Genomic DNA, 24,942 nt, shown 5'->3' on the forward strand with positions numbered 1-24,942 from the left:
CCTGCCGGTGTGGGTATCAGAGTCAGGACTTTTTATATAGGTTACCAAAAAATGTTAAGCTATTTTTTGTTGTTGTTCCTATTTGTTTGTTTTAGGTTTGAAATGTCTATTTTGTTCTCACTCTCAAGAAATTATTTTTTCAATGAGTCATGCCAATGGCACAAAATTCAACAGGCACAGAAGAGTAGCATAAGAAAAGTAAATAGGCCTTCTGTCTGTTTCTTTAGTTTTCTTCTTCAGAAGCAAGGGGTGTTACTGATTTCTTAGTTATCCTTACAGAAATAGCATATAAGCGTGTCTATGTGTTTATATATGCTACGTCTATAAGGAAATACGTACGTAAATGTGTGTACGTGTATGCAGGTGAGTCTTTCTGTGTACATGTATAGATACATAATATATACACATATTTTTAAAAACTAAATGGCAATATAATATATTGTTCTCTTCCTTGCTTCTTTTCTTTAACATTTTATCTTGAGATAATTGTGGAGTCACCTGCAGTTGTAAAAAATAATACAGAGTGACTCCATACACCCTTCAGCCAGTTTCCCCCAATGGTAACCTCTTGCATAACTACAATGTAACATCCCAACAAGGAAATTGACATTGATGCAATCCACAATCTTATTTAGATTTCTCCAGTTTTAGATACACTCATTTGTGTGTCTGTGGGTGTGTGTTTGATTATATTAGACTATTTTAAAACATGACTAATTTGAATGGCCTGTATCTCGAAAATGAAAGTGAAAAAAGATGAATCAGAATATTAGGATGTCTAGAGGTGACTTTTGTTGTTGATTGACCTTAAATGTGTCCCTATTTTCTACAGTAAAGGATGCAGTGTATCATTACCGGTTATATATATTGAAAAATATGAGCTCTTTCAAATTAAGCAATCTAAAAATCTCAGCTACCTTAGATTATGCCAAGAGCCCAAAATTATCGATATCTTTATGGAACTCTTTAAACGAAGCAATTAAATTGGAATTTGAATCAAAACAATGCAAGCTGCCTACAGTTATCCAAATGGATTACTACTGATCCAATCAGTTATTTTTTAAACCTCAAAGTACTAATTTGTGAGGAAAAAAATGATAGAAACATTCTTGTTTACGATTTCTTTCACTGACTTAGAACTTGCAAAGATGTCCGATACCATTGTGATACGGTTTGAGTGCTAGATCTGTGTCTTGGATTAGAGTGTTTCACATAAATATGTCTTGAAAGTGTTCATAAGATCATAAAGTCAAGTTATAATTGCAAAAAGAAAAATCTTTTATCCAAATGTCTATGACCTATTGGGCACAGACACCCATTCAATGCAATTGTACTTAATGCAAATGTCCTTGTCGTTCCTTTCACTCTGACATTGGTCTCTGGTATTTAGGCGTCTGCTGTGGTATAGAGCAGGGCTGAGGGAGAAGATGGCCTGAACCTGAATTGTAGCTGTTTGCAGAGACAAGCGTTTACATAATCAAGGGAAGGAGACAATTGTCTGAGATTTAGCTTGTAATTTTAAAGATCTTCTTATACTCTAGCAATAGGTGTCTATTTAAACAAAATTTAGATTTAACAAAGCAATGCTGATTGCACCCTTCATTGAAACTTGCATTTATATGATTTGCACACACCTATGGAGACTCCAAAATCTGTCACTTTGCAGTTTGAAATCATGTCGTTTTGCAAAGTCATAACCCTTATCCAGATTTCAGACAGGTGGTTAAGAATAGGGTTTCTCATTTGGAGTCAAGACATAAGAGATAGAATTCGGGACAGGAGTTCCTTAGAGTACTGTATTTTGCTTTTGGTAAGTAATGAAGACAACCAAGGTTATAGCCGGATCATGTCAATGTTCTTCTGAGGACGCTTTAGCCTGCTTGCTTCTGGGGGAAATTAAGATGGATAACAACAGAAAGCAAGGTGGATTTTTATCCATCACAAGGTAATTAAATTATTTAGAACAATTCCAAATGAAACTCAAGAATTAGTCTTCCAAGACCACTGGCATTTCCCTGCAGAGGATGCGATGAAGGGCAGAAAGTCTAACATTACCAAATGGCCTGGAAGCACATCCATCCAGGTACATCCCATGCAGGTACATCCCGTAGTGCTCTGTGCCTACTGCCCCAGAGGAAAGCTTCCATGGGCTCTGGGCTGAGCAGAAGCAGAGCCATCCATTTTATACCCACCTGAAGAGGGAAGGGAAGGCTCCTCTCTCTAGAGGAGCAGTCCTGGCTCCTGGAAAAAGAGAATGTGGTAGATGGGAGGGTGATGCCTCCGGGCTTGGCTTATGGGCATCTCATTGTAAACAGTCTATTAAAATAGGAAAGCTCACCCGCGCCTTCCCGGATTCTGCATTCCTGGGCTTCTCTCTCTCTTTTCACTTGTTCTCCATAGTTGACAGATTTCCTTATACCCCGAGCATTTCACAAAGACCACAAAAGACGTGTAAAAGCCAAACCGTTCAGGAAGCTTTGTCGGGCCATTGATCACCACAGGCGCTACAGTTTGTGGGCTATTCAGCAGCTCGGAATAAGAGAGCGTCAAGCTCCTTCTGTTTGTTTTCACTCTCCTCTTCTTCCCTCTGAGTTAAGATAAAAACTGTTCATGGGGTTTAATTGTGTCTTCTGGCGTATGAATCACTCTAGAGCTTAGAAAATCAGCAGCATTCATCATTTGCTGCTGATTTTTTAAGAAAAAAGGCAGAATCAATTGTTTCCTAGAGACTCAGACCCCCTCCATCGCTCTGTTTACTTTCTACCAATAGAGCTGTGCCATCATCCCTTTTTTCCTTCAATGTTTCTTAAGAGCTTGGTGTTGTACCAGGTAATTCCAAAGTAGTCATCAGCCCTGGCGTGTTGAAGCTCACATGCAAGAGGCCCTACTGATGCAAATGACAAAGAGGGACAAAATGCAGTGTAGATGGTATGTACCACCGTGGCGCACAGAGCAGACAACTTGATTCTAATCGCAAGGACCAACATCACGATAACAATTTGAAAGGATGTTTGATCTAGATGGCTGGTTTTTGGAGGGTTGTTTTATTTTATTTTTGCCTAGATTTGTAGGCAAGAAAGGCCAAGACAGGCTGGCTTAGCAGGCAGGATGAGGAGGGCGAGGATGGAGCAAGCTTCTGCAAGGGGAGAAGAGGAAGAAAGTGACAAGAAGCAGGGTGAGGAGTAGAATTCTATGACTTGTCTTTTGCATGGCATGTACCTTTAAATCTCTAGGGAAATGTGGCCCAAACAGGCTGGCTTGTTTTTCTTCGCCTCTGACACTATGGCTTTAAGAAAAAAACAGAGAAAGATTAGGAGAATCTATTAATGGCAGAATTTTGAGAAGCGGGGTGGGATGGGGAAGATTACAGCTGACCTTAAGGTTCCGGAAAGGACTGGTGACACAAAACAAAATGGAGACACCCCTCTCCCACTCCTCGACCCCCCAGCTCTGGTGCCTTGCTTCTAAATTCCTTGTGACTGCCAACTGGTTCTGTGCATTTGAGTCTGCCATTTCATTTTTCTGGACCATGAAGTTCATGGTTTTCAACAATCGTCTCACACACAGCGCCACTAAATTTCTCTAATGGGCAAGGCCACATGGTGGTGAGGAGGAAGTTGGAATTTGTGGTGCTGAGACACCACTTAAAACGTCCTCCCTTCCTGCTTACAGGCCATCACCTTGGGTGAGCCACATAAACCACCTGAGTTCACCATAGACTAGCAGGACCGAGCTCAATGGCTGGTCAAAAAAACCAGAATGAGATGCTGTGTATAAAAGGGCTTCATGAATTGCATGAGGTACATCAAATTCAGGATGGAAATTGGAACTTGTGTCCATGGAGGGAGGGAAGGCGTCCAGGGAGGAGGAGCAAGGATGTCCTCTTTCTTCGCATTCTGGACCTTAACTACTTGGCTAGGTAACTTCAAAAAGCAAACTACATTTGAATGAAGGGGAGGGGTGGAGTCGACCAGGATTCCAACCTTTTTCTAAGAAGGGTTTAGATTTTTTGTTTTTGCACATGGGAGGATGTTTACCTCGCTCTTCAGTCCCACCCCCGTCCTGCTCCCTCTGACTTGAAGGGTATCGGCCACTTGATCTGCAGTGGGTGGTGGCTGAGCAGGAAGCGAGAAGCCAGCTCTATATCGCCACCCGCGACACCACTTGTGTCCTACCTTGACACAGATGTCAATCTTCCTGCCATCCTAATAATACACATTTGCAATGGACTCTCGGATGGATAAGTCCCTCGGAGTTGGGACCCCAGAAGCAGGGCTTGGGTGGTGAGCCTGGCGTAAGTCGGTCTGTGATCCTCTTAGGAAGGGAAGACAGGGCTCGGTAACTTGTCAGAACAGCCTCAGCTAGGGATGTGCATGCAGGCGTGGAAGCTCCAAGATGCCTGAGAAAATGTGCATGCGGGGGCATTTAATCCCCAGCATGGAGAGAGGGAGGTGACGCTATTCTCCTGAGAACAGGTGGATTCCTCACCCAGCCAGCAGCCTTTGGGGGCAGTTTTGAGAGGAGTCAGGTCTTCCCCTGGTTGGAGGTTGGATGGGATGTCTGGTGCCCTCCTCTGGTCAGGGGGAAGAGTGCTGGTCCCCCCATTATGAATCTGTTCATGCGCTCACTCGTCATGAGCCAAGTGTCCCTGCGTTGGTCTGGAGACCTAACAAGATGAATCAAGTGGAACAGAAGAAGCATCTTTGGTACATGACTCAGGAAACGAGAGGCTGCTGGCACGGGGCTTCTGAGTCTACACTGTTGGAGATGCTGCGGCTCCTGTCTGGTTTTACGTGCCTTCCCAGGTGGGTCATTCTGGTCCCAGACACGTGTGGACAGGTTTGCTTTTCTGCCACCATCTCTAGGGCTGGCTGCTGGGACCCGCTGGGTGAGGTCTGAGCTTGAATTTCGTTTTCCTTATTGCTGAAGTCCTTCTTGCACATTTTCAAGTAACAGTGCAATAAACTGTAAAACAAAACACACATGCCCCTCCTCCATTTTTTTTTACAATAATCTCATTTCCTGCCATGCCTAGGGGAGTCCTCCAAGTAGGACAAGTGTCAGTATTATGGCCTTTCCTCTAGGAGAGGACAGGAGGAGGAGCAGGAGGCTTCTGTGGGCGGGAGTCCAGCGCCTTCATCCCGGTGTCACTGATGTGGCAGGACTGTGTGGCCTGAAGGTCCAGTGTTAACATTCACACCAACCATTCAGCTCTCCGACACTGTCCAGCGGACTTCCTGACTCTCCGAGAAGTGGAGGGGGGTACTATCGGTGGTGGCTTGGTGATGCCCAGCAGCTCGGTGAGGCTGAGCAGTGCTGGCCAGGGCTCTCCTCCACCTGCTTCCCCTTGGAGGGGGCCCCCGGGGAGGCAGCGGCTCCAGCACACACCTGCACCTTTTCCCAGTCTCCTTCAGTCAAACGCTGGTGTCCGGCTGCCGCAGGGGGGTCTCTGCAGGTGTAATTAACATCCCTAATAAGCGCGTTAGTGAAAGGGCTTGTCCTGGTGGGTAACGACAACATGGAAGCCCTTCACAAGGCCCAGAGAAGCAGAGGAGCAGCCACAGGAGCATCCAGGAGGACAGTCGAGTGGGCTCCAGAAGGTAAAGCTGTCATGCCCTTGTGGGAACAAAAGCTGGGGATGCTGCCCTGGGAGGAGGGGCCCATTCCTGGTACCGAACCGGACAACCTGTGGCCATGTGCATCCCTGCCTACTGTGAGGACACCTTTCCAGCGCCTGCCTGAGGGCGCCCAGCTCTAACAGGAGCCCCCCCCCAGGGAAAAAGCTCTGGCTACCTGTCCCCCAGGCGTCCCCTGACCCCATCCAGCCCCGGTTCCTCTTCAGGGGCTACCACTACTGGCGATGACAGACCGAGGGTGGACACCCAGCTGTGGACTGGTGGACACCTTCCCTGGAGCCCCAGCGGGACCCCGGGCTTCACTGAGGATGCTCCCTCTTCCCTTCCGTCCAGCGGCGACCCTCGGGTCCTCTGGGCATGCCGCTCCCCTGCTCCCCCTGCAACTTGGATGGCAGGCTTGTCCCTGGTGCCATTTGGCTGGTTAGACTTTAATATAAGGCCATCTCCCAAAGTGCTAATTTGGCTGTTTTTATGCATATCTTTCCTTCTTTTGTTTCACTCGAAATCGAAATACCTTCTCCCATCCAGCTCATCCTGAAGCAGGAAAAAAACCTTAAAAAAAAAATCCCTGATCTGAGCTCCAGAGTCTCAGGCACGTGTTCGTTTCCTTTCTTTGAGATCGGTTAGCACAGGTGCGGCGGGTGCAGGCCAGGGCCAGGGAGATGAGCAGCTGTTGGGAGGCAGAGGGATCTGGACCAAGAGCCTGAGATGGGGAGGGGGAGGGGAGGAGGAGAAGAGGGGCAGAGCATCAGTTATCCTGAGCGGGGACCACTACCGCTACCTACCCGGAGTTGGTCCCTGGACACCCGTCATGGACACTGGTCCCCTGAATAGAGGGACAGCCCTAGAGCACCCTAGTGGGAGGTGGACATGGAAGGGGCCCCCTCCCCCAGGGAGGGAGAAGGGAATTTCCAGAAGAGTGAACAGTAAGAGGACTCTCCCAGGATCCATTCCTGGATTTCCCCTAGACTTCTTCGGTTGCTCATTGATGCATTTGGCAGGAGATTTTTCAGAGGCGCACAGCTCCCCTGGGAGCAGACTCTGAAGAGCAAACCTCTCCATTTACCCCGTCTCCACAGAGTCCATGCGTTGCTGGCGGATTCTGCAGAGGGTTTGAAGGAAGTGGGGACCAGCTCTCCTGAGGTTTCTGCTTCTGAGCAGGACTAGGAGAAATGGGCATTATGAGCATTGCTGTGTGCTGTCGTGAGGGGAGCGCCACAATTGGACGTCCCCCGTTACATGAAAATACAAGGCAGGTCTAGGTTGTCATTGAACGAAAGCGATCCATCAATGAGGGCGTCGCTGTGGCATTTTCCAGCGCGACCTTGGGAGAAATAATACATCCTGCTAACTCGGCAGCTGACTTGGTCGGCGTCTCTCTTCCCCGCCTGATTAATGGCAGGGCTGCTATTTCTCCATTCAGCCCAAGCTGAGTTTTCACTCTTTTTAGTCCCGAGCAGGGTTGACTCTTCACTTGTCACAATAGTTATGACCTCCAGGATGTCAGAGAGGGTCTCTGTTAGATTGTCCCCAAAGCCACTAGTCCTGACCTTCACACTGCTGTTCTTGGCAGAACCCAGCAGGAATCTCTGTTGGGAGCCACAGCCCAGAATCTGGGCATTCTCTCTGAAGGCCACAGACTCATCGTTAGCAGCTCCCAGGGGGTGACCACCTGCCTGCAGGAGGTAGGCTATAACTGGCTATAGATGGACATCAGTGGACAAAGCGAAAGCGGGCACTTTCTCCCTCATTACAGCTATGTGATAGGATGGGGGCTTTGGGGAGTAGAGTCAGATTGAGAATGATTTCAAAGACCCATGATAAGTTCTTCAGGATGCCCTAGGGCATCGGGTTAAGATTCTAACCCAGGGGCCGGCCCAGTGGCTTAGTGGTTAAGTTTGCACGCTCTGCTTTGGCGGCACGGGTTTTGCCAGTTCGGATCCTGGGCACGGACCTATGAACTGCTCATCAAGCTATGCTGTGGCAGGTGTCCCACATAGAAGGACTTACAACTAGGATACACAATTATGTGCTGGCCCTTTGAGGAGAAAAAAGGAAAAAAGAGGAAGCTTGGCAACAGATGTTAGCTCAGGGCCAATCGTCCTCACCTAAAAAAAAAAAAAAAGATTCTAACCTAAGGGCAAAGCTGTGCCCCCTGGACAGAGCAGTGGGCTCCCGAACTTCTCTATTGGGATAAGCTTTTTCTCCCCTCGCTTCTGTCACCTGCTGGTACCTGTTCCTTCTCCTGAAGCATGTTGGTCTCCACGCTCCCACGGCTTTAACAAGCAAACGCAGCCCGACTTCTCCTCGCTTGACCCAGGAGATTCCACAGCTTCCACAAGGAATGTTCAGTCGTGCGCTTTCAGGAACTGGCAAAGAGCATCTTCTTCCTCTTTCTTTCCAATTCTAAGGAGTAAACCTCCTTGTCAACCCCAGACGATGACGAGAGGATCCGTAACTGGATCCATGAGATGAGAAGACCACATTGAACCAAGCAACGAAAACCTTACTCTAAGTAGCATTTTTCATGATTTAATCGACAAGTATGGAGCACCTTCTGTGTGCCTGGGCACTGTGTTGGCACCGGGAAATGATGGTGAGAAGGTGGCTCCTGTCCTGCCCCCAGGGAGCCTACAGTCGGGTTCCCTAAAGATCTCGTAATAATCCCTCACAAGGGCATCTTTAATGAGTCCTACCTGCCCCTTCCGTATTGGTCATTATTAACAGACCAGAACCATCTCATTTGACCTATCTTTGGGCAAAATGGAACTTTTCCCATTTTCTCTGCAATTACTAAGGCCTTTTGGATAGCACGAAAAACAAACAAAAAAACCTATCAGGTTAGCAACTCAGCATTCCAAAAGGAATGCAGCAGAAGCAATCCAGAAATTGATTTATGTTAGATCTTATTTAAAGCTCCTTATAGAGTCAAAGAACTTGAGTGTCTGAATTTAAGTGATTGCGAGATGATAGATATGAGAAAAATAAGAGAATCATGGCATGTGCAAGCTAAGAGGAATCAGGTTTCCTAATTATGTCCCTTATTCTAGAATTTTTTAGCTAGCTAATACTTAGCACTTACCATTCCAGGCACTGTTTTGAGTACTTAAGCACAGAGAGGTTAAGCAGCTTGCCTGGGATCACACAGGAAGTAGGGGAGCTGAGATTGGGGCCAGAAAGTCTGCGTCAGAGCTTCTCTCTGTGGCGCACCCATCATGGCTTTGTGGTTGAGGAACCAGCCTCCTGAGCTGAGGCCACATATCCAACTGGCAATTGTATGTAGTGACATTCCACAGGGCTATAGAGAAAGGAAAAAAGTATAATCCTAATAAGTAGCTATTTTCATTTCTAATCATTGTAATCACAATTTGTCGTGTTGATTATGCATTAGGCATCATGCTAAGCCTTCTATATCCATTACCTTGTATAAGCACATAACCGCTCTGAACAGGTAATCCTCTATGTTTTGGATCAGTTAACTGAGGCTCAGAGAGGCCACATGACTTGTCTAAGGTCACACAGTAATAGGAGAGCTGAGATCCCCAAATTCCTTTTTTCAACTACATTTTGAAACAAATAAAGTATGCGATAGGAGATTTAACACCCATGGCTGATGTTAAGCAAACACCTGCTAGGATCCACCCTGAGCATGTTAATTCTCTGTCTCAGCCCCAGGTGACCCTGCAGGATGCCTGTCACTGCTCAGCAAGCATTCTTTAACAAACATGCGTTTGAGTTCATTCTGGGATTGGACGCTGGGCCAGCGCATAGAGCTCAGAGATGAAGGGGACACAGCTGCTGCCCTCAGAGGGACCCAGGCTAGTGGAGAAGGCTGTGACATAAACCATGGTAGAGCCTTGAGATAAAAGCCAGGATGGAGGTACAGAAGGAACACAGAGAGAGGGACAAGCCACCCTGTGAAGGGGTGGAGCCATGCCCCACTGAAGCGACGTCACAAGCCAGGTGTTAGAGAATGAGGAGGAACTGTGCTATGTTGGCAAGAAGAGGAAAGGCTGGTCCAGCCTGGAGAAAAAGCATCTCCCAGCATCACCAAAGAGCTAACTTGGTTTGCCAGGCGACCAGGCATTGAAAGGAGATGGACCTACCAGATGTCAGGACCGTGCTGGGTCAGGAGGCTGGAGCACGAATGGATGAGAGTGCAGCAGCCCCGTACCAGCCCGGGAGGACGGTGGCGCCCCACAGGCTCCCAGCCGTTGGCACTCTCCCTAGTTGGACTCTGTGTATTTGTCCTTGGGAATTCCAAGCATTGTGAACATCAGTTTACTCTTCAAGATTTATTTTTGTCTTGCCCTGAGCAGCATTGTTCCAAATGTGCCTTGCGAAATTGTTAATTTGTTACTTTGAAAAATCTATTCGCACATAATCTTTTATAGAAAGATACTCAGCTAGGTCACTATTTCCTTGAACCCTGTCACACCCTAAGTATAATATTAAGTAAAAATAGCATGACACCAGCTATTGGACAATATAATGTCAATTTTATAAATATAGACTGGAAGTGAAATTGATCAGAGTGCTATTTTTAGGAATTATAAATAGAGATTTTTTAATTGCCTTTATATTTTCTGAATGTCGGTTTCACACAATGAGCATGTATTTTATAAACAAAAAAAAAAAACACGACAAAAAAACTAAATAGCGAATGGCTTATAGAAGGGTGTAGAAAAGGAAGCTAAAGTGAGCCCTTTGTGCAATAAACCGTGTGAAGTCATTCACTGTGTGTGTGTGTGGGTGTGTGTGTGTGTATGCGTGCGCGTGTGTGTGTGTGTATGTGAGAGAGCTTCCCCCAGGCTGGGGACCAGGAGTGATGACATGTTGCAGCCTTGCCTTCCCGGGACCTGCATACAACAGATTCACCTCTTCCTGCAAATCCTGAGGAAATTCAGTCCAAAGGAGAGGAGCGAATGGCCCCCAGGGCTGCATACCCAGGATGTGGGTTGAATTGCGCCCCTCTCCCCAGAAGATGTTCAAGTCCCAACCCCCAGTCCTCGGAAGGCGGCTTTATTTAGAAACAGAGCTTTGCAGATCGTCAAGTTAAGATGAGGTCATTGATGGGCCGGCCCCACGGCCTAGAGGTTAAATTCTTACGCTCCGCCTTGGTGGCCCAGGGTTTCGCGGGTTCGGATCCTGGTTCGGACATGGCACCGCTCCTCAGGTCGTGCTGAGGCAGCGGCCCACATGGCAGAGCCAGAAGGACCTACAACTACAATATACAACTACGTGCTGGAGAGCTTTGGGAAGAAGAAGAAGAAAGACAGAAGCTTGGCAACAGATGTTAGCTCAGGTGCCGATCTCCAAAAAAAAAAAAAAGATGAGGTCATTGAAATAGCCCTAATCCTGCGTCCTTATACAAAGCGGAAATTTGCAGCCAGAGACAGACATGCGTAGTGCTAGATGATGTGAAGACAGAGGGAGCTGGGGGAGAGGCCTGGAGCAGGTGGCTCCTCGCAGACTCAGAAGGAACCAGCCCCGCCAACACCTGGTCTCGGGCTTCTGGCCCCCAGAACTGTGAGACCATATTTCTGTTTATAGCCCCCCAGTTTGTGCTACTTTGCTAGGAGCCCCAGGAAACAGTGCACTCTGCTTTCTGTCTTTTTTCTTCCACTGTGGCAATGAATTGCCAAGTAACGCCGAATTTGCTGACACCAACTCAGGTGGAGACCGTGTTTATTTCTCTCTCCTCGCCCTGGTGCCTCCCTTCTGCTTCTCCACCCCCAGCGTTGTTTCACTGATAACACAGGAAATGAGAGATTATGCAGATAGAATGCCTTGCTTCTCTCCGTAGACCAAGCCAAGGAATGCTCGGATCTGTCTTAGTGGCAACCTCTTTGGCCATACAAATCTTTTCTTTCACTGCTTGGTTTGCCTAAAAAGGCAGTAGAAAATGAAGTAATCTCCCCCCATGCAGTCTGTTCTGTTGTCTCACACACTCCTGGATCTTTTATTCTGAACCATCAAGGAGGATGTCTACCCAGCTCCCCCAGATCGAATGTCTTCTCTTTATAATCAGTGTCACCCTCCAGTCCAGTTCCTAGTGACACGATTTTATTTGGAACTGGGCTTTTACTTAGCTGACCTTTTCCACACAAAGCTTGTTACAAAATTAGCCCCTTGTGCCAACACCTTTTTGTTTACTTAGTGGAGAAAAAACAAGTATTGGGATTAAGAACTGATTGCATCAGTATGTTATCAGCTCAATTCATCAGAAATATCAGGCTGTGTGGCTGATACTCCTGGTGACTGGAAGCATATTAAATATACAAATGGTCTCATCTTACGAAACTGAGTCAATAAAAGGACAGTGGTAAGTGAGGATGCTGGGCTTTTCTAAAGTTTTTTAAAAGAGTACTATATGTTATAGCGTACTTTGTTTATTTTGAGTAACAATCTGTTTCTGAATCTTAAATATGTGTGTGTGTGTATATATATATACACATATAAGCAAATATGCTTTACTCATGGTAGAAGCCTATATATGTGACCTTCCCTACGAAAAATGACCTTATATTTTAAATAGGGAGCTTAACCACTCCAAATTTCAAAGAGGCATCCTAAAGGCACAGCAAATTTAGGAATACAAATGTGATGTTGAATTGTATGAGCAGATGCTTACCTGTCTTAGCTGTTGATATGGTTTATAAATAAATTAATTCCCAGCGGAGGTGCCCATTTGTTTCTGCAAGCATTAAATTTCACTCGTGACTTAAGTTACGGCTTTCAAATTAGGTTGTAAATTTGACTTGGGTGTCCTGTAACTTCATAAGACATTGTGGGTGTTCTCCAGGATGTAAACAAGACAAGCCACGAGGGTCTAGAAAGCAAATCCTAGAGCTTCTCATTTATGTTTCTTTTATCATATATACGGATAAAATAGAAGTTTTATATATTTTATAAACTATGTGAAACACAAATTTTTATGTGTATAAAATTTGCATGTGCTAATGGTGCATATTTAATTTCTTTATTTAAACCGTCAAGAATGTTTGAAGACCACTGCCTTAGTGTACGGTTTGGGGTCTGCTTACTGGGGATAGAATTTAAATAGCACAGTTGGAAGTTAGGAAGAAGTAGTCTTCACAGAAACAAGCTCCAAGCAAAGGGAATTCTAACAGCACAAAACATTCCCATATTTTCCTCTATTTCAGTTAATCTTGCGTCCATATGATATATGAGGTGTTTTCAAACATTTTGAGGCATCCTCTCTCTGGTCATATCTCAAGTCTCCAGAAGGGAGGGGAGTAAAAGTTTCCCCACTTCCATATTTTTGTGTGGAAGAAAAAAATCCCAGAAATGCTTTGGTGTTTTATTATAATGTTTTAAAATACATACCACACCGCTCTTCCCCCTGAGTACACGGTTACGTCCTGTGGAAAGCGCTGGTAGAGTGGGTCTTCTCCAGCCCGCTCAGGCTCTCTTTAGAGCCCCAAGCAGCTTCCTTGGGTAGATTTGACATGGATGTATGGCATCTAGGGCCATGGAGCGGGGACCTGCTCTGGTGTTCCTGTAACAAAACTGCATTTGGAGCCTGGAGTCCTGGTTTCCTGCGCACTGGCCTAACTACCTTGTGACTGGGGCTTCAGTTTTTCATTCGTAAAACAAGAAAAATAAATTATAACATGCTATAAGAATGTAAGGCGAATGGCGGGTCCAACCTGATGGCATAGCGGTTAAGTTCATGTGCTCCACTTTGGCAGCCTGGCCTTCACTGGTTGCGATCATTGGCGCAGACCTACACACCTCTCCTCAGGCCATGCTGTGGCAGCATCCCACATAGAAGAACTAGGAGGACTTACAACTTGGATATACAACTATGTACTGGGGTTTTGGGGAGAAAAAAAAAGGAAGATTGGCAACAGATGTTTGCTCAGGGCCAATCTTCGTCACCAAAAAAAAAAGAAAGAAAGAAAAAGAAATTTTTTAAAAATGTAAGGTGCAGGTATTCTTGCTGTTATTCTGCACTTAGTCAGCCAGGCATGGGACAGACAGGGCTGAGCTTGCTTTACAAGGAGCTCTGAGAACCTGGAATGGCTGAGGAGGACGTAGTTGGGACAGAGAAGGAACACAGCGGGAGGACACTGGGGACAGGGAGGAGACAGGCCTGAGAGGCACCACAGCTGTGTCAGTACTTGAAGGACATCCCGTGGAAGGAGGACTAGATGCATCTCCTAACCTCAGAGGGAAGGAGTCAGGCATCAGAGGAAGCCACAAACACGTGGGCAAAGACTTCTAATGACAGGGCTGCCCGCGAACATCAAGGCACCTTACGTGAGTCCCTCCCGTGGACTCCGGGGCTGGGACTGACCTCCAGGGGAGTGTGTTGTGGGTATTCTCCAGACAACCCATCTACATGGAGCCATTGTTCAAATGACCTTTAGACTCCCTTCCAGCCTCAAAGATCTATGCCAGGACTGTTTTCGGGGCATGTCGGTAGGGGGCCTGCCACGGCCTGGGGGCTGAGGAGACTGTGTCGAAGGCTTCCTAATGCGGTCCCCCTCCGAGCTGAACAAAAGATACTGGGCCTTGTTTCAGAAAAAGTGAGTGTAGAACAGATAAGAGATGACAGAGGTACAAGGTGTGCTTTCCCATCAATGGAGGGAGAGGCTGGGATGGCGTCAGACAGGCAGAGGGAAGAAGACAGCAAATGATGTTTAAAACAACAGGATTAAACACTTATGGCAAGAAAACTAACGTTTTGAAGGTTAGGAAACACGAAGTAGGAACGAGGCCTCCTTTGGTGATGCTTTGCCTGACGATGGTTCTCAGAGCGAGGTGACGGCTCGGGAAGGGAGAGGGTTCACCTCGCTGTAAGGCTCTTCTCTCATCTGCCTCTTCCTCCTGTGTGGGTCCTGCTTGCCCCAGAGGGTCTTGAGGGTCACCAGCCTTCCCAGTTTGCCTCCAACTTACGGGGTTCCCAAGATACGGGACTTCCAGTTTCAAACCAGGACAGCCCCATGCACACTGACACATCGCTCACCTTCCCAGCCCAAGTGCAGATGCCCAGGCCTAAAGCCATCCCCAGAACTAGCAAAACGAGCTAATGTTCATTTTCTGCTCATTGTGAGTGATCTGAAGCCAAGGGCAACACACATTACGGTCATATACACTGCCAGGTATTAATTTTACACTTAACCTGCCCTTCGTCGTAAGAATTCCCCACTTCTCATTTCAAAAGGACACTCTAAGGTGACATTGAGTTTGACGGTTCTCTGAGCTAACCCCACAGCTATTCATCCTGTGTTTTGTAAATCCGGCTTTCGTGCGTGTTGCTTCAGCTCGTAGCTCTTTCTCAGAGAAAGAAAGGAACTGTATCAATTCAACAATCATAAAAAAGGGAGGTTTCTGTTTAGAGGGCTGGTATGTCTGGCCGACATTGCAGTCGGAGGTCATTTTCATGCGATAAGCATAGTCATTTAGGCCAAGGCCTGACCGGGTTGGAGAATTACTGGTGGAGACGTGAAAGTGGAAAACTCTCTTCCATATCACTTGCATCAGAATAACGTGTGTGTAATGCTTTTGATTATTTTCTTGGAATTAAAAGAGGGGATTACCACTTTCAGGGGATAAAGCGATGCCTTCCATGAAAGGCACTTGGCAGGTGCATAGTGTAGACCACAGGTACTAAAGGATGGTACCAAAGGACCTGATTTCTCAATCGGGTGAATTCCTACTCGGTTCCGTGAAAGCCTCTGCTTGCCCCTTCCCCTCCAACATTGGAAAGATGAGTCACTCCCTTCCCTGTTCTTCCTTGCACTTACCTCTTTTGCAGGACTTACCTCATTGCCCTCAGGATGCGAAGTCTCTGGAGGCAGTGATGTTTGAGTAGGGGTCATCCCCGTGGAGCCAGCAGTCAGCGCTGTTCTGGCCCAGAGCAAGACTCCTCTCTATAATGGTCGCGAATGAATGAGGCAACCTTTCTGGGCCTGGAGTGAGCCATTGTCCCACACAGACTATCTTGACCCTGCAGATAATGCTCTGTAACCTGCAGGGTGTGGGTGGCTGGAAGACCCAGATGGACTCATTGCATTATGCTGCTTCCACAATTATTTAATGAGCCAAAACCTGTTTATTGATCACTAAGCTAGTTTCAGCCATGAGACTAAATATAATATATGTGAGGGAAACGTACAACTATGTAACTCACTCCTAAGGATTGTAGGATTTCAGAGCGAGGAAGAGCAGTAACCATAGTCTGGACTAGTCAGAAGGCTTCAGAAGGGAATGACGTCAGCCAGACCCCGGAGACCGAAGTCCTGGAGTGAGGAGAGAGAGGAGGGCAAGTTCACCAGGACTCTTGGTTGCATGGGGCTCAAGCCCAGCCAGCATAAGCACAAATCAGGACTTTCTTAGCTCACAGCACCAAACCGCAGGGAGGGTGGTGGGCATCAGCATCCACTGGGCACAGGAGCTGGGATGCTGGCAGACCCTCCCTGCAACACCTCGCTTCTCTGCACTGATGGCCCTGATTCTTTACGACTGCCCTCTTTTCTTCACCAACCATGGCCACCAGCAGCTTCGAACGCACCTTCCCATCACTTCTGCTACCAAGAAGGAAAAGGCGTTCCCCTCAGCTCCAGCGCCTGGCCTTATCCAAGTCACGAGCCTGTCTCTATAGCCAGCAGTGTCACCAGAGCCAGCTGCTAAAATGTCAGCGATTCTCCAAGCCCGTTATTAAACACATCCACTATAAGCTTACAATAAATTGTAAAACAAAGGTAATAAATACTGAAAACTCATCACTCCGTAGTTAGTTTACTGCATTTTACTATTATCTCTGCTCTGGAGGTCAATTGGATGTGGATGGTAGAAATGCTACACAACTTCGCATTTAGCGATTGCAAATTGGCAGCTTGACATCGACCGCGGTGAGGTTATTTACACCATGGAAATCAGCAAAGCTATATATCAAAGTTTTTTTCCACCCCTGGAGAGCTGGTTGTTAAATATTTTCCATCACAGCACTGTCTGCACTGTCACTCTGGGCAGGGAATACTGTCGTGACCTTGTCCAGGTCACATGCCCACCCCTGAGTGTGTGGCTCTGTTACCTGAAGAAAGGGGGACCAGACTGGTCAGACAAAGACACCAGCCCTCAGAGGGCATCCAGCAGTGGACGAGGGGACATTCGGAGGGCCTTTGCAGGTGTCAGCGTAGCACAAGCTCTGGGCCAAGAGGTGAGCTGGGAGTGGGGGAAACCAAGATGACTAAGAGACTTGTCCTTAAACCCAGCCACAATCTAGTGGGAGAGAGATCTATGCACGAGAGATACTAAGGATGAACCTCATGGTGAGAGCGCCGGGTCACGCAGGAAGTGGGCAGTGCTGACCATGCCTTGAATGGGGGGATGGGGGGGCGGGTGCCATTCCAAGTGGCCAGTGCAGCCTCTGGCCAGAGAGCAACCTGGGTAGGGTGAGAGGCAGGCTTGTGGCTGGACTCTTCATCCCCTTCCAGGGCTGTGGGTCGTTTCTCACTAGCAATCTGCACGTGCTGAGTTGAGGAGTGGTCCCTCCCAGTCAATGACTTTCACCGGGACACGAGGATGCTCATAAATATGTGATTGCTCGTGTACAATTTATATCCCAGTAGCCTACTTCTGTAAGTGGAAAAGAACAGATGTTATTCCCATATCTGCAGTAGAGGCAGGATTAGTGAGAGACAATGGGGGTGAAGTCAAGCACCTTCATACTGGTCAGCACATGCCTGGTTGGACCCTCAGGTAGATGCAAGGAAAAGCTCCTGTCCTGGACTTGGATGTCGTTCAGAAGGTTGCAATAAGCTTTTAACAGAGGTCTCCACCTCAGCCCTCCCTGGGGTGCATCCTCCACCTGACACCCAATACATTTCTGAAAAGCACACTCGAACAATGGAATGCCTACTGATTGAATTCATTACACGTTTATTGAGCACCTATTAGCACATCCTGGGCATTGTGCTCTAGGTGCTGGGCACCCAGAGGTGACTGGGACCACTTTCTGGCCTCACGTAGCTAGCCCCCTCATCTTTCCTCAGCTGCATTTCCCTCCCTCAACCCCATGCCTTGGCCTCCCAGCAGAATGGCCACATCTCCACTCCGGTACTCAGTCTGCTCTCGCGCCTGACAGGCTTCCTTACTCTGTCTGCCCATCTTTCATGGCCAGAATGCCACAAGTCAGGCCAGAGCCACGAGGCACCCAAAAGGGAATTGTGACGGGAAAGCCTGGAAGTGAAGAGCAAGTATGACATGAGAACAGTGGCAGCAAGTGGAAGAAGATTAATCTAGACGACGTGCACCAGGAAAGCCCAAACTGGAAAGTCGGGCAGGAGGTGGACTCCCTGAGAAAAATTACCTTAAAATGTTAGCGAGCAAGGGCTCCATCTGCTCGCCACAAGATAAGAGGCCAAGCAGGTGGTGGTAGAGAAAGAACTTCCATAAGTGATAATCTAGCAAATCGGAAGATGGTGGACTATCATCCTAAAAAAAACCCACCTCGAAGGGAACTCATTTGGAAATGACTTATATAAGGCAAACGGGGTTGGGGAGGGGGCTCAGGAGTGTCAGGTGGTGGATGACCGCAGAATGTTGGCTGCCTCTCCGTGGCAGATCTGCTGAATGCCACATTCCTGAGGAATCCAAGAAACCCTCAGTTACTTCTTTATCTGGAACAGAAGGAACAGTTTGGGCAGAGGACATAAATTTTCTGCTAACAAGTTGTTCTCTCCACCGCTTACTGATTAGCTTGCCTATGTGCAGTTCTAAGCATTTTTCCAAAGCGTATTGTGAGAATAAGACAGGGAGGGGAGCATGTGGCCTTGGGTGCTGAAGTTGCAAGAGTCGTCTGTGCAGGGGTGACTGTCTTTTTTATTTCCTCATGGAACACATGTGCAAATTCAGGGCGGGGTTCTACGTGTTGAAAGCGGTGACGTGAAAATCTCATAGTCGGTCATTTTAGTTTCTCAGTGCTCCTGTGAGATGCTTAGTCAGGCGGAGGGGCTGTCAGCAAGCTACTGTCTTATCAGTGGTCCTCCTGCTATTCTGCAACGCGAGCTCAGAAACTTTGGTTACTTTGTTTCCCATGTGAACCTTGTGGGTACAGACACAGTTTCACCCAAATACAGGCAAACTGCAACTCCTTCTTCTTCAGTTTCAAAAAGAGGGAGTTGGGGGACCAGACGCTGACTGAGCATTTTTGGAGTTTTCAAAGGGAACAAAGGGAGTGAGTTGGGAAGGAAGGACTGTAGTGAAGAAATCGAGCTGGGGAATTCAAGAAGGCGATGGTAGATGTTGTCTACCCTCCTGGTCAAAGAGGGTTGTGTGTTGCAGACGTTTGCTTGAGGACAGAAGAGACCGGCGATGTGGTTGCCTCTCCTTCTCACAGCTTTGCTCCAAGAGCCCTGAGAGCATTGCCTCTTGGCTTCCATCGTCCGCTAGTTGATTCTCTCCCAAGCCCCTGACCCCAAGATGTGGTCAGAAGTCTTTCTGAAACAGAGGCATCACCAATTTGTATTTGCATCTAAACGTGTTACCATCTCCTTTGTCAGGAACTTGTCAGATCGGGAAGGAAGCGAGCTCTAGGCAGCCTCACGAATTTGGCTTTAGTTGGATGTCATGTTTTGTTTGTTTTCTTTAGTCCCTGTCAACAGGCCATGGAGTGAGAGAGAGAAGCAAGCATGTCTGAACTAGAACAGCTTTCCACCTCTGGGGGCAGAGAAAGGCTGACAGCCCTTCATAAAAGGATGCACGCAGGAAAGTCTTACCTGTGAATGTAGATTTACTTGATTTTGTCTACTCCATGCAATTTGATGTGGATGTTGAGTGGTCATGCTGTATTGATAACAAAGGGGTGGCTACATACACCTTAAAAGGAGAAATTGTAGTGGTTGTTGACTGCATGTTGGAACCTTTAGAGTTTGAGCCGCCAAAAGGAACCTTGGGCATTTTTCTTTTTCCTGAGGTGGGGAGATCATTTTCCTGGGTGGACCTCTTCACTCTGGCAAGCATCTCAGTATCTCATACATGTGCTTGACTCCAGGACACAAAGACTAGAATGTTTGAGGTTCAAAAAAGAGCTTATCATGGGTTTAAAATATGATTTTTGCCTATACTGTGTGCCAGAGAGAAAGGCCTAAGAGACACATTCATGCTGAAGAGCCAAGATGTTTCCATAGGATTCCAGGAGCTGGACCAGGCTGAGCCCAGCCTTTGGGTATGGATGCATTTTCTGCAGATTCAGGAGTGTGTGAAATAGCAGAGAAAGAATGACTCATAACCTCCAGGAGCTTGAGAGCCAGCACAGATATACCCATTGGGTCATGCAAACATTTCAGCTCACAGATACTTGGAAACCCAAGTCTGTGAACACATTTGCAAACCAAGCAACAGATTAGAAATGCAACACACTGGTGAATATAGGAATGGGATCATCAATTAAATAGGATAATTAGTGTATCTTGCCAAATTGTGAAGACTCATTCAATATTGAGTATTAAAATTGTACTCATGGGGCTGGACTGGTGTCGTAGTGGTTAAGTTCACATGCTCTGCTTTGGCGGCCCGGGGTTCCTGGGTTCAGATCCCAGGCATGGATCTACACATTGCTTGTCAAGCCATGGTGTGGTGACGTCCCACATACAAAATAGAAAAAGATAGCCACAGATATTAGCTCAGTGACAATCTTCCTCAAGCAAAAAGAGGAAGATTCACAACAGATGTTAGCTCAGGGCCAGTCTTCCTCACCAAAAAAAAAAAAAAATGAAGAATTGTATTCAAGTCTGTAGAAATGAGAAGGGTCTAGATAGTCTTTTGAGGGGGGATATAAGTTAGTATTTAAAATATTATATAAAGAGCATAGTTGTAGCCTCCCTAAAGGAACAATTGTTAGTATTAAGCTGGAGGTGAACTGATTTTTTGAAACTGCTGTTGGCTGGCCCTGTTGCCTTTCTTTCAGTCCTATCCAAGGAAAGCCAGCAGAACAGGTTTGGAAGCCAAGAAATGCATGGCTTTGAAAGGCTCTGACCTGAAATACAATACAATACAGTTTGAAATACTGTACTTCTGTAGACACTGTCCCGGGAAGGATTCTGGCAGTCGAGCGTGGGCAGTAGGCACATGGCTGCTGGCCTGAGAAGGAAAGAAGTCTTTGGCAGCTCCTCCGAGAGACGTTTAGCCAGGAATGGTGCTGATGGACCACTTCCACAGCATAAAGAGGGAAACACAGACTAGACCAAAGAAGGTATTGCCCCCACATCCAGCTCACCACAGGCAGACGTGCCCCGTGACCTGCAGGGCCCAGCTTGGCCAGGCTGGGTTGGTTCCTGCCTCCACAGGATGGCTCAGAAGACTCCCGTCCGCTCTTACCTCGGCTCGTCTCCAGGCTTCTGCCTGCTCTCTTGGTCCCAGCTTCACCTTGGGATCGGAACACGCCACTCTCCCTGCTCTGCCTCCTGGCTTCTGTCCTTCAGCACATCCTGTCTGGTCTCCAACCCTTCCTCTGCATTTGTGCCTTGACTAACTTCATTCATTCACTCAACAAGCATTTGTTGAGCACCTGCTTATGCCACACACTGTCCTAGCAGCCGGGCAGACAACTGAGGACACATTACCTGCCCCCTTTGGGCTTCCATCCCCGTGGACTTGGCCTCTGACCCTCCAGGAGTCTATTAGGTTCTGACATGGAGTCTTGCTACCTAAGTGGCCTCCAAACTGAGCTCCAGCTCTCCCGCTCTGCCCTGCCCTGTCTACTTCTAAGCCTCTCCTGGCCTGTGCTTTCAGACTCCCCCAGTTCCAGGTCCCAGCTCCTCATTGTGTCTAAGACTGGGTGTGGACCATCACCAACTTAAAAAGAAAATCAGCCAGCTGTTTTACTCTCAAAATGAGTTTAATCAGGAATAGTCAGGGAATTGTAATTCTGGATGTGCTTGCTATGGCGCACCATAGGCGAATCCAAAGACACAAAGGAAGGGGCTTGCTTTTATAGAGGGGAGAGGCTGATCTTAACTAAAGTCCATTGGAGGAAGTTAACAGTCAGGGCAGCAACAGCATCTCATTGGCTGAGTCTGGCATTTCTCATTGGCTGGGCTGTTGCCAGGCAGGGAGAGAAATCTTCCTGTTGTAGTAAAGTATTTGCACTTCCTGCCGGAGATTCAATCCTCTATCTCTTCCTGTTTGGAATAATTAACGATGTATGATAGGGTGTGAGAGCAGGCCTTCCCGACTCCAGTTTGGTCGAGGTTTCTCTTACTCATTTCACGCTATCAAGATTAATAACAAAGGAAACAGAAAAATTCCCTCCTCTTTCTGCCTTTGTTAGAATCGTTAACATATTTTGTAGTCGAATTTGTGAAACTTTTTCTAGTGTCTTGGCAACACTTTCCTCGTACGTGAGTGGTGATTAAACCCTTTTATCCAGCCCTATGGTACATACCGTATCACAAGCTGTTAGAGAAATTGATGGTGCTAGTGGATTAATTCAAGCACAGTAGAAGAGGAAGTGATGATCACCTTCAGGCAAGGCTTGGAGATTTCTGATTTCACCTTTCTGCTCAGCTGCTCTCCAGAGGGAGGAAACTCAGTTCACACAGCAGATTTCCACTGTGATGAGGAATGCATCTCATTCTAACACCATTCTGACTTCTTATCACCAAGTTCTTATCATCAAGCTGACTTATGGGCAACTCGACTTTTCCATTTGGTTTGCACTTCTGTTTCCTTGACAAAGCCAGCCTTGCCCGTTGGACAAGTGCATTTTTCCCTGTAACTGACACACAAGGTAGTGGTGATATTTGTAAGGATTCCTTCTGGTGTATATTCACCCACTGGGCTTCTGTTTCCCATGGTGGTTCTGATTACATTGTTTCATCTGATTATTAACAATTCTTTCCTGTTGAGCAGCTTCACATTTCATCCTGGCTTCTGTTTGCATTGTTACAAATTAAGAATGGATGAAATTCAAATTAAGGTTTTTTTGTGCCTTGATTTAAATCAATCAGCACCAAATAGTTTCCTTTTGAGCATATAAAGTTATTTTCCATTTCTTCTCATTTTTTTTCTGTAGCTATGAAACTTGAAAATCTAAGCGAGGAATGATACTTACTTTTTCAACCAAGTTGCTCATTGCAAGCGTTTTCTTGTTATTGTTGTTTTAAATGAATTCAAACTTGACCTACAGAGATAGGAATTGTCATGTATGCTTTATTGGATTCTGTGTTAAATTTTGTGAGTGTTGCGAGGGAAACCTCGAACCTCTAGATGTTGATAGTGCAGTGTTTGTGTGTGCACACATTTGTATACAGCAGTGTGTATATGTGTGTGTCACTGAGCTATTAAGAACAGAGGACTTCAAGATGGGGAAATAGAGAAATATTGCCAAAGCTGCAGAGATGATAAATATTGTGGGGACGGTTCCACATAGGAAAACGCTTGAAGGCTTGGTCTGAATATCGACTAGCTTACTTTTTAGTACTACCATGTTTGGGTAGCTAATATTCATATAAAAACAGAAAGACTGAATGTGAAACAGAGACTTGGTTTCCAGAAAATCTGTTTTTAAACTAACTGACAGTTTCTTCTTAGAGCTGGAACTCAGCCTCGCCTTGATTTGGACAAGACTCACAGGATTTTGAGTGAGGGAAATAGGAAAGCCTAGGAAATGATTATGGCTATCTCTTTCCGTTCTCATTATTCTGTCCCTTCTGAGGACATAAAGGATAGAAATTCTCGAGGCATCCCTTGGATGATTCTAAATCCATGTCTCTTAGTCTCGAGCCCCTACTCAAGCCTCAGCTGAATTTCCCGCTCCTGGCTGGGGGGTGCTACTGTCACTGCATGTTCAACATGGTGCTCAGAATGCATCCTTGCCTCCTCGGCGGCTTCTCGTAGGACTTTCCTCGCTCTGCCAACTGAGCACTATTTTTGCTCTCAGTAACCTTCCATCTCCCTTGCCCCACAGCCCACCCCCACTTCGTCCCATCTCCCTTACACTAGTCTATCATTTCTTTTTTTTTACCAGAGCTGTATCACTTTCTAATATATTCATTTATTTAATTGTTCATGTTGGTTGTTTATTATCATCTCTCTCCACCCCCGGCATGGCCCCCACTTCACTGAAATTTGAGGGATCTCTGTCTAGAGTTCGTATATGTACCCCAACTGTGTACAGCAGTGCGTTGCACCTGGCTGCACTCATAAATATTTGTTGAAAGAATAAATTCATTGCATTTTACTTGTTTTATCTTCCCACTGAATGTATTTACTCTATAGCATCTTCATAGCTTAACCCAGTGCCCTAAATGACAGTCGCCACCAAAAAAGCCTGGAGACGGATCACATGACCCAGCGGGTTTGTTTACACTTAGACCCGCCCCAGAGTTAGGCAGGTCCTGGTTCTCCCTGGAGAACAGATGGGCCCAAACCAGTGCACTAGGAGCAAGAGGGGCTCTTACCTCTTCCGTGACTGATTCCATGGCCACTTTAAAACAGCAAAAAATTTTAGCCACTTTACCTCCAGAGGATTTCTAGAATCACTAATTGATTGCCCACTCTTCTTGGCAGAAGAGAAATCAACTCAGCTTACAAAGGCTTTGTGGAAACACAAGACTTTTTTTTTTTTTTAAAGATTTTATTTTTTTCCTTTTTCTCCCCAAGCCCCCCAACACATAGTTGTATATTCTTCGTTGTGGGTCCTTCTAGTTGTGGCATGTGGGACGCTGCCTCAGCGTGGTTTGATGACCGGTGCCATGTCCGCGCCCAGGACTCGAACCAACAAAACACTGGGCCGCCTGCAGCAGAGCGCGCAAACTTAACCACTCGGCCATGGGGCCAGCCCCAAAACACAAGACTCTTAAATTCACATCTGCATTGGAAAGAGTGCCTAGATAATAGCTTTATACTTTCTAGGAACCCAGGAATTCCTTGGAATATTCCATTGAGTAACTAGAAGGACTGTTTTTCAGCCTATTTTCTCTCCTGTGTTCAGACTGGAATCACTATTGTTCTGTCTTTGAGTTCACTGATCCTTTCTTCTCTTTCCATTCTCTTCCCATCCATTAAGTTTCTTATTTGGTTATTGCATTTGAGTTCCAAAACTTCCATTAGTTCTTTTTTGTATCTTCTATTTATTTACCGAGACTTTCTACTTTCCGTTTACTTCATGTGTGTTCATAGTTACTTGTTGAAGCATTTTTATGATGCCTATTTTAAGTTCTTGTTAGATAATTACAACATCTGTGTCATCTCAGCATGGACATGTTTCAATTGTCTTTCCTCCTTTAAGTTGAGACTCTCTTGGTTCTTGGTATGTACAGTGATTTTCACT

General features: G+C 46.4%; 1 protein-coding gene across 2 annotated transcripts in view; it reads left to right on the forward strand.

The window, feature by feature from the left end:
- Positions 1-24,942, forward strand: part of AGPAT4 (1-acylglycerol-3-phosphate O-acyltransferase 4) — a 123,735-nt gene that overhangs the window by 35,940 nt on the left and 62,853 nt on the right. The window lies entirely within an intron of this gene.

This window comes from Equus przewalskii, chromosome 32 (genome assembly GCF_037783145.1).
Source record: "Equus przewalskii isolate Varuska chromosome 32, EquPr2, whole genome shotgun sequence".
Taxonomy (NCBI): domain Eukaryota; kingdom Metazoa; phylum Chordata; class Mammalia; order Perissodactyla; family Equidae; genus Equus; species Equus przewalskii.